General features: G+C 45.6%; 1 pseudogene; it reads left to right on the top strand.

The window, feature by feature from the left end:
• The first annotated feature begins 7,802 nt into the window (after positions 1–7,802).
• Positions 7,803–8,502, top strand: LOC102729720 (mitochondrial fission factor pseudogene; annotated as a pseudogene).
• The last annotated feature ends 1,044 nt before the right edge of the window (positions 8,503–9,546 follow it).

A 9,546-nucleotide genomic window follows, 5' to 3' on the forward strand; every position in this document is an offset into this window, starting at 1 on the left:
CAGACATGGGAGAATCTCTGAAAACTGGGTAAAAGTTGCCATTTGGTGAGTGAAATGTACGCTTATAAAGGTACGTCCCATTTGTAAGCTTGTCCATCTCTGTATCAGCAACAGAATTACTCAAACTCAAGAAACTCTTACCAAAGAGAAGGCACAGACTTAAATCTGTGTAATAACCATACCCTCGTTTACTGTGCTCACCTGATAACATCCCTTAACTGGCCTTCCCACCACCCAAAATCTTTTGGTCTTTAGCTGAAGATGGCATTTAGGGTTAGGGCTGGGCCACTTCAAGGAATTATTCCATTTTCCTGGGTATCTCCCATGAATACAGGACGTATGCATGCTATTAAACTTTGACTTGTTTTTCTCCTCTTAATCTATTCAGCGATAAAAAGAAATGAACCATCACCCCATACAATGACATGGATGAACTTTATGTATTTTTCTAAGTGAAAGAGTCCAGTCCGAAAAGGATTCTTTTTCACTGAGTGACCCCATTTGTAGGAGATTCTGGAAAAGGCAAAACTAGAGATGATAAAAGGATCAGGGGGTGAATTCCATGATATTTTAATGATTTATACCCACCACTATGCATTTGTCAAAACCCAAAACCTTTTGGGGTACCTGGCTGGCTCAGTTGGTGGAGCGTGCAACTCTTGATCTTGGGGTTGTGAATTTGAGCCCCATGTTGGGTGTGGAGATTACATCCCAAAGAGTAAATCATGATCTACTGAAATTAAGTTATTTAGGATGTGGGAGTGTCACAGGATGGTGTAGGGGCCAAGGGCAGGCTGCCCCAAACCTGCCACTTTGACATATAGATCATTTTAAATAAAAGTTACTTAAGAGACAGCCTATGCAGTGAGGACACTTAGACCCTCCTCTGTCCCCCTGGAAGCGGGAAATCTATCTCCCATGTGAAGATGTCCCTGTACCAGGAGGTAAAGAGATTTCAACATCACCAGAGATGGGAGATTTGGAGCCCATAAGGCTGTATAAACAACCCTTGTTACTGTTTACTAATTTACAACCCCAGCCCAAATTCTGTTTAGAATTCCTTACTAATTGAAGCTCCCAAGGTTAAGTTTTCTTTGTCCTTTGATTTCATCACAGGTTTATTTTTTCTTTGTCCAAAAAGTATAAAACTTGGCTTCCTTGGTCATTCCTTTAGACCTCAGGTTCATTATTGGGTCTCCATGTGCACATCATTACACTTTGGGTTTTTTTTTCCTATTAATCTGTCTCATGTCAATTTCATTCTTATTCCCATGGTAAGAACGTTGGACTAAGGAAAATTTCTTCCTCCTGTTCAATGGAATACAGAACGTGACACATAATCTAACTGTATTAGAAACATATGGGGAAAAAACCCTCACTGTAGGTTGTATGACAAAACGTGCTGACCTAAGTAACTTTGGAAATGAATGGAATCTGTAGATTAAAGAAAAAATGTACTGTACGTACACAGTGGACTCTATTTGATAAAGTTCTCTGCCATCAGAGTGGTAGCTAACAGTTCTGAAAACCCCACATCTATAATCTGGAATGGAGCAATGAATTAAATAAATGGCCGGTGGTGAGAGCCAGGTTTGTCCCTGTTAGAGTAGGAAGTTACAGATCAGCAAAGGGAGAAGATCACAATCTCCCTGTGGTGACGGATCAGGTTGGAGACATCAGTATAAACTCATCTTTAGCTTAATATGGACACAGACGGTTCCACATAGAAATCTTTATCATTAGGTGTGTCGACATAGGTGGGAATACAGGCATATATTGCCTTGCATTGTCCGCTGAGCACATTAGCTCCCATGTGTAAGACTTTAATACCATTCTCTACTAACCAGGGCTCCTTGAAGAACTTGCTGACACTAGAACTGAGACAGTAAGTATAGGAGCCAGGATAACCTTGACGTATCAGAAAGTAAGGAAGTACCAAGAAAAGAGCCACAGAGATGGAATGACGTCAACGGAAAACAGGAGCCAATGGAAAGCGCTCTCCATCACCAAAGGCGGAATGAGCCAGTGACCAAACACTGTAGTGCTGGAGCATGACCTACCCTGGTGTCCACACTAGTAAAAATAAATGATTTTTTAAAAAGAACCCACAGGCCCAAAATGGAGCCACTTATGTCAAGAGACCCAAGCCAGCAAACCAAAACTTACTACCTGACCTAACTACAGTTCCCACACCCTCGCCTCCACGTAAACTTTAACCAGTCAACCTGGAAAATGAACTGAATGGCCCCTTCCGTTCCCCTCAGGAGGGGGACATTGCCTAAAACAGTGCATCCTTTTCTAGTAATTTCTTTTTTTCAATCCCCTCTCTGCCTTTAAAATCCTTCCCCTCCCTGCAGCTCAAAGGAGCCCCTTCCTTTCTGCTAAATGGGATGCTGCCTGTTTCATGAGTTGTTCAATGAAGCCAATGGGATTGGGATCTTTTAAATTACTTGGTTGCATTTTTATTAACAAATTACATAGCTTTTTATAAGTGAGATTGAATAGACCTCTCCTATAAGAATTCCAAATAACAGATGTAGATACTCAACCATTCATCAAGGAAATGGAGCTAACTCCCCTCTCCTAAAGTGGGGGCTCAGAGCAGTGTCTTCCTGCACATGGGAAAGAGTAACTTCCTGGTGGGGAACCTGACCAACGTTGCCTCAGCCAGGTGACCAACATTAACACGGACCGTAACAAGTGTTCCCTTGTTATAAAGTAATGACAAAGCACTTTACCTCCCTGATCTGCTTCCTCAAAACCCATAACCCTAGTCTAATCATGAGGAAAACAAGTAAATCCCAACGTGGGACTTTCTACAAAATGCCTGACCAGTCCTCCTCAACACTGCCAAGGTCAATGAAACAGAGCAAGTCTGAGAAACTGTCATAGCCAAGGAGAGCCTAAAGAGACATGATGAGCACATGTCACTTGGTGCCCTGCATGGGATCCAGGAGCGAGAAAAGACAGAACAGAGGGAACCTGAATAAAGTACGGACTTTAGCTAAAAATAACATATCAATATTTGTTCATTAATTGTGACAGTTTGTAGAAAACTAAAAAGGAGGAGAAATTAGGGCACTTGGGTGGCTCAGTCAGTTAAGCATCTGCCTTCGGCTCAGGTCATGATCCCAGGGTCCTGGGATCGAGCCCTGCATCGGGCTCTCTGCTCAGCAGGAGCCTGCTCTGCCCTCTCCCTGCCCCTCCCCCTGCTTGTACTCTCTCTCTCTGTCAAATAAATAAATAAAATCTTTAAAAAAAAAAAAGAGGAGAAATTAAAGGTCAAATAAGAGAAACCTATTGCATCAGACTAGAAACCTAGAGAAAATGGGTTATTTCTTAGTAAAGATACACATTAACAAAATGGACCCTAAAATAATGGGAAAAAAACAAGCAGACCAATTAGCCTTCCAGGGATAATTGTTCTCAGTGAGGTTCTCCCCTCACTGTTCCAGGGTTTTCCTCTCCCAAGACAGAGAAGGAACAGGGACAGAACTGTTCTGGAGCTCCCCTGAGACCTGACCCCACCCACTTACTTCGTCTCCCCCAGCCATGCTCCTCCCAGTGAGGACATCTTGCACAGAGAGTCTCAGGAACTGTGGGTTCTGATGTAACAGCTAGGATTTTTTGGCTTGCAGGAGACTGGACACATTGAAGTAAAATAAATTAATATTTTTAAACAGTAGGAATAAATTAATACTTGCAAGAGACAAGTTAAGAGTGGGTTTGGACCTGGCAGGCCCAGGGGCTAACACTCTCAGAATGTGACCTGGACCCTCTCCAACCTTCCATCCTGCTAAGTGCTCTGGGGTGGCCTCATTCACAGGCACAGTCTCTCTCACTGCATCTGGGGCCTCCCACAACTCCAGGCTAACACCCACTCACCATCCATTACTGGGAAGGGTTTCTCTTTCTCTTCGGTTCCACAAAAAGTCATGGCTTTAAGTGTCTTTGGCCTGGTTTGGTTCACACTCTCATCCTTGAAGCCATCAGAGCACCCAGAGGATAGAGCAAGGGATTGGGTAAACTTGGATCATACGCCCATCTGTGAGGTGGGTAGAAAGTGGAGTCTGCCCTCTGGATCTGTTTGGATGGGAGGCAGATGAGGTATGGTTCCCAAAGACAAGCTGAGATGCTGGACTTGGACGTGAGAACAGATGCCAGCCTGGGAAAGCAGCAGATTCTGCATCACTGGTGACTGACTGCACGGCTGTGGAATCTGAAGCCCAAGGAAGGAAGAGGTCTCTAGGGTCAGGGGCTGCAGCCGCCCATCCAGTGTTCTTGTTATTCTCCCATGATGGCAAGAAGCTCTTCCAACTGCTGAAAAAGCAAATTTGCTGTTGGTAGGAAACTCAGGGCTCCTGCCCTGGGCATTGGGTCCTCTCATCTCAGAGACTGGAAGGCACACAGACCTCACTCGTGTCGCTGAGAGGAGGGAGCCTCGGAGTCACACCTACTCCCCGCAACATTAATCACCCATCCCCAGAGAACAAACTGGCTCATTTTCCAATCTCTTCTCTCCTTTACAAAGAGCAGAAACCAAATGTGTGGATGGTAAGGTTAGGGTTAGGGTTAGGGTTAGAGTTAGGGTTAGGACAACCCATGACCCTAACCCTAACCACCTAACCATAACCCCAGGGCGAGAGATGTAACTGCTCTATTTTCTATCACAAAGGCTATGAAAGCTCTAAATATCAAATTTTTATAGGACGGTTACAGAGGCAAGTAATCACACAGAGAAAAAATTCCCTTTGTGCAACATCTTTCTCATGAAAGGCCTTCTTTATAAGGCTATTTTGAATACTGTCCAAACTTCATGATTAAAACAAATCTTATTAACACAGAAATCACATATCACTGTACCCTTTGTATATATACAAAGGTTGGCATGAGTGCGGCCAGGTGGAAGGCACTACTGGGGTGTGGAGATCGATGACACATTCTTCTGGACAGCAATCTGTCAGCGCTTGGTGTGAGTAAGCACACAAATCCCATGGCATGACACTCCCGCCCCAGGTCAGTTTGAGGGCTGTAGGAGGGTAGCTGGGAGGGAGCTCATTGCAGCTTTGTGTGTGGGAGTTAGAAGCACCTTCTGGCCCATCATGGGGGTGATGATATAATGAACAGGGATCAATACTAAAGCTTTCCTAAGCAAGGGGTGCAAGCACCAGATCTATAGCTGGATAATATGTACATAAATGAAAAGCACGTATACACAAACCTCACTGCATGACATACAAGGGTACATGCATAACCAAAAAGGCATTAACTCAGGCGTCCAAGAGGCCTGGGGGGACATTAGAAAGGGTAGGAAATGGAGGGGAAAACAAAATAAAAACCAGGCGGGAGGATGGCATGTTCAAAGAATTGTGAAAGGGAAAGAGATTTTACAGTTTTTACATCCACAGTTCAAGCTTTTCCTGACAGAATCGGAAGATCCAGCAACACTGGGTCCAGGTGCCATGCAGCAGCAGTCCACTGTCCCATGGGGCCACATCTGCTCTCCAGTCTAGCTGTGCCACCCACAGCCTCCCTCATTCCACACCACAAGTCTGGCCCTGCAGACCCCTGAGGTTGCTTCTGCTTGAGGACGTGAGTTTGGGGGAGGGGGGTTGTTTGTTTTATTGCCGCCTACTTGACACGCAATGTCACACTGGTTTCAGGTGTACCACGTGGAGATTCGACAACTCTCTGTAATACTGTGCTCACCACAAGGGGAGCTCCTACTTGAGGACATGAGTTCTGATGCCAAGGACCAAACAACAAGGTCAGAAGGCAGGATCAACAGGTGCATTCTGGCTGCAGAGGGAGCAGCTGCTTGTCACTGGTGCTGGGGCAAGATCAGGTGGGAGCTGGACCATTCTTGGCAATGCATCTGAAAGCGCTCTTGGGTGGATCACAGATGACATGGGTGTGGAGAGTGAGGCAAGCGGAAATGGGGAATAAGATCTGCATTTCACTCTTAATTAGCTCAGGAGGTGCTGATCCTGCTGGCAGAGACAAGGCACACTGACAGAGTATCTCCCAGTGTGAAGACTTTGAGTACCATCTAGGACATGTTAAGTTTTAGATGCCCTTTAAGGACTCTCACAGCACTGGGAATTCTGCTATAGAAACAGACAATTGGACAGTGTTTTTTCTGAAACACCAAGAGAGGTGTTTAACTCCTTCGTGGTGAGAGCTCTTTGGGACTTCCAAACCCCACTGTGCCATGATGCAGTCACTGACTGCTTAAGCCCAGCCTTAGCACATCCATACTTATGTAGAAAGAACACAGCCCAGCTGGCTCATATTGTCCTGCATTTCCAGGACTGGAGCCTTCTGGGGGGACACCACAATCTTCCAAGTGCAAAAGGGGCCTTTGCTTGCTGCGGCCCATCCTGGAGGGCTGAAGTGCACAACGACACATGGCATAAGGAGGACAAATGTACCAGGAGGATGTTGTCATCTGTGTGAACCAACATGGCCCTTTTCGGAGCAGAGGTGGATAACATTTAGTCAAGACATGTGGACCCCAAGCAAGTCAAAGAGACTGAAGGGTAGTGCTGTCCAGTGGAGCGCTCAACCCCCCATGCAAGATCTTCCTAGACCAGAACAACATGAACTTCTCGGAGCACCAGTTTGTACAAAAAGGAGAGATTTCCCCACCGAGAATCTGAGAAGCAACCACTAGGTATGAGGTAGGGAAGCTCAGAGATGTGGTTGAGAGAGATTTCTGCCACTCCCAGGAGAAGGGTCACAAGAGAAAGTGTGTTACTGAGTCCAGTCTGGGAACCACACAGCCTGAGATGATATCTGAGTGCAGGATCTATTAATGATGGGGCAGGCGGCTGGGATCTCCAAGGAGAGTCCCAGCTGGAGGTGCACAGAGACAGCACAGAGATGCCCACTGAGGCCTCAGTTATGACCAAGGCCATCCAGAGAGAGGGTATAAGAAGACAGGAGGGCACCTACTGCAAGACACAAACATGACTGACAGGCAGGGGACAAAAGCCTCTGAGGAGAGCAGCCAGAGAGTAAACTGAAGGCCAAGGGCAGAAGAGGTTTCAGGAAGGAACTGGCAGTCTTACGATCAAAGGGGAAAAAAAATACAACTTATATCAAAAATAAAGGGCTAATCTTTCTTTAAAGATTTTATTTATTTATTTGAGAGAGAGAGAGAGAGCACATGAGAGGGGGGAGGGTCAGAGGGAGAAGCAGACTCCCTGCCAAGCAGGGAGCCCGATGCGCGACTCGATCCTGGGACTCCAGGATCATGACCTGAGCCAAAGGCAGCCGCTTAACCGACTGAGCCACCCAGGCGCCCGGGGCTAATCTTTCTAATATATAAAGAGCTTTTTAAAAACCAAGAAGGGGTACCTGGGCGGCGCAGCTGGTTGAACGGCTGGGGTCATGATCTCAGGGACCTCCTGAGATCGAGCCCCCTGTCAGGCTCCATGCTCAATGCAGAGTCTGCTTGAGACTCTCTCTTCCTCTCCTTCTGCCCCTCCTTCCAACGCGCACCCGTTTTTTTTTTTTCTCTCTCTCTCTCTCAAGTAAGTAAATCTTTAAAAAAAGAAAATCAAGAAGAGCCGCTGCAGGCAGCTCCAGACAGTGCTTTGCCTGGCACCTTCGAGAGCTCGGCCAGCAGCCTCTGGGAGCGCCCACCCGAATGCCCCGGGAGCCGGCGGGTGGCGGCCCTCACTGGGGACACTGCAGCAGACCCAGGGGGACACAAGTGGCTCTGATTCCAGCACAGGCACATGAAAGCAAGTTAAAGGGTTTAATATGAAGCACAGAAGCAGATAGCGCCAAATAGCCGTACCTGGTACACATTTAGTGGGTGCGGCAGCATTTCCCTCTCCCACTGCTGCTGAGATGGCAGAGATTAGTCGAATTCAGTATGAAATGGAATACACCGAAGGTATCAGTCAGCAAATGAGGGTCCCGGAGAAATTAAAGGTAGCACCACCAAATGCCGACCTGGAACGAGGATTCCAAGAAGGAGTTCCAAATGCTAGTGTCATTATGCAGGTTCCAGAGAGGATTGTTGTAGCAGGAAATAATGAAGACATTCCATTTTCAAGACCAGCAGATCTTGACCTTATTCAGTCAACTCCCTTTAAACCTCTGGCACTAAAAACACCACCTCATGTACTTACACTAAGTGAAAGACCACTAGATTTTCTGGATTTAGAAAGACCTCCTCCAACCCCTCAAAATGAATAAATCTGTGCAGTTGGCAGGCTAAAAAGAGAGTTCTCTTTGAGTGAAAATGCTGTTCGCCAAAATGGACAGCTGGTTAGAGCTGACTCCATGCATGGCGGGTCACATATAGATACAACAACTGAAGGAACTTCAGACGACATGACTGTTGTAGATGCAGCTTCGTTAAGATGACGGATAATCAGACTAAATAGACGTCTACAACTTCTACAAGAGGAGAACAAAGAGCGTGCTAAAAGAGACATGGTCATGTATTCAATTACTGTAGCATTCTGGCTGCTTAATAGCTGGCTCTGATTTTCTGCTAGAGGTAGCCCCAGCTCTCAAAAATATTGTCTCAACACAGGAAATATAAAGAATTTGTAAATAAAAAAAAAATCAAGAAGAAAAATGCTTTTAAAAAAAAAACATAACAATAGGGTGCCTGGGTGGCTCAGTCAGTTAAGCATCTGCTTTTGGCTCAGGTCATGATCCCAGGGTGCTGGGATCGAGTCTCGCATCAGCCTCCCTACTCAGTGGGTAGCCTGCTTCTCCCTCTGCCTGTTGCTCCCCATGCTTGTGCACTCTCTCTCTCTCTCAAATAAATAAAATCTTTTAAAAAATAGACAAAAGACATGAACAGACTGTTCACAGAAAAGACAATGCAAATAGCCCTTGAACATATAATAAGATGTTCAATCTCACTCACAATAAGATAAATGCAAATTGTATCACACTGACTTCTCATGACTTATTTCTCACTTATCAAACTGACAAAAATCCAAAATGTTGACAAAATGTTCCATGGGTGATGCTATGGAAGAACAGGCACTCTGGGCATGTTGGCAATGCAAAATAGTAAGTTACCAAAAAGAAGGGTCTGGCTCCACCTAGCAAAGTTACATATACATCTGCCCTTTGACAATCCCACTATTAGGAATCTATCCTGAAGATTTGCCTCCACAAGTGAAAATAACATATGCATAAGCTTTTCACTTGAGGCAATATTTATTTGTAAAGGCAAGATGTTGGAAACAACCCAAATGCCTATCAATAGGAAAATGGTCGAATACAGTAGTTACATCCACACACTACGGTACTATGCACCATAGCAAGAAAGAGGCGTGTCCCTGTGTGGAAAGGGAAAGGGATCCCCGAGGTACAACCAAAGTACAGAGCAGGCCACACAGCATGCTACCTTCTGTGAGAACAGGGGAGTGAATAAGAATGTACATGTAGACATTTGCTTCCAAAATAAGGGTACACCAGGAACTGATCAACTGTGTTGTGTGTGGAGGGCAGGTAGAACAGTGCAGGGACATGGACGGAAGCAAGACCTCCATGAATTCATCTTTTCTTTGA

This window comes from Leptonychotes weddellii, chromosome 4 (assembly GCF_054177405.1).
Source record: "Leptonychotes weddellii isolate Sample4059 chromosome 4, ASM5417740v2, whole genome shotgun sequence".
Taxonomy (NCBI): domain Eukaryota; kingdom Metazoa; phylum Chordata; class Mammalia; order Carnivora; family Phocidae; genus Leptonychotes; species Leptonychotes weddellii.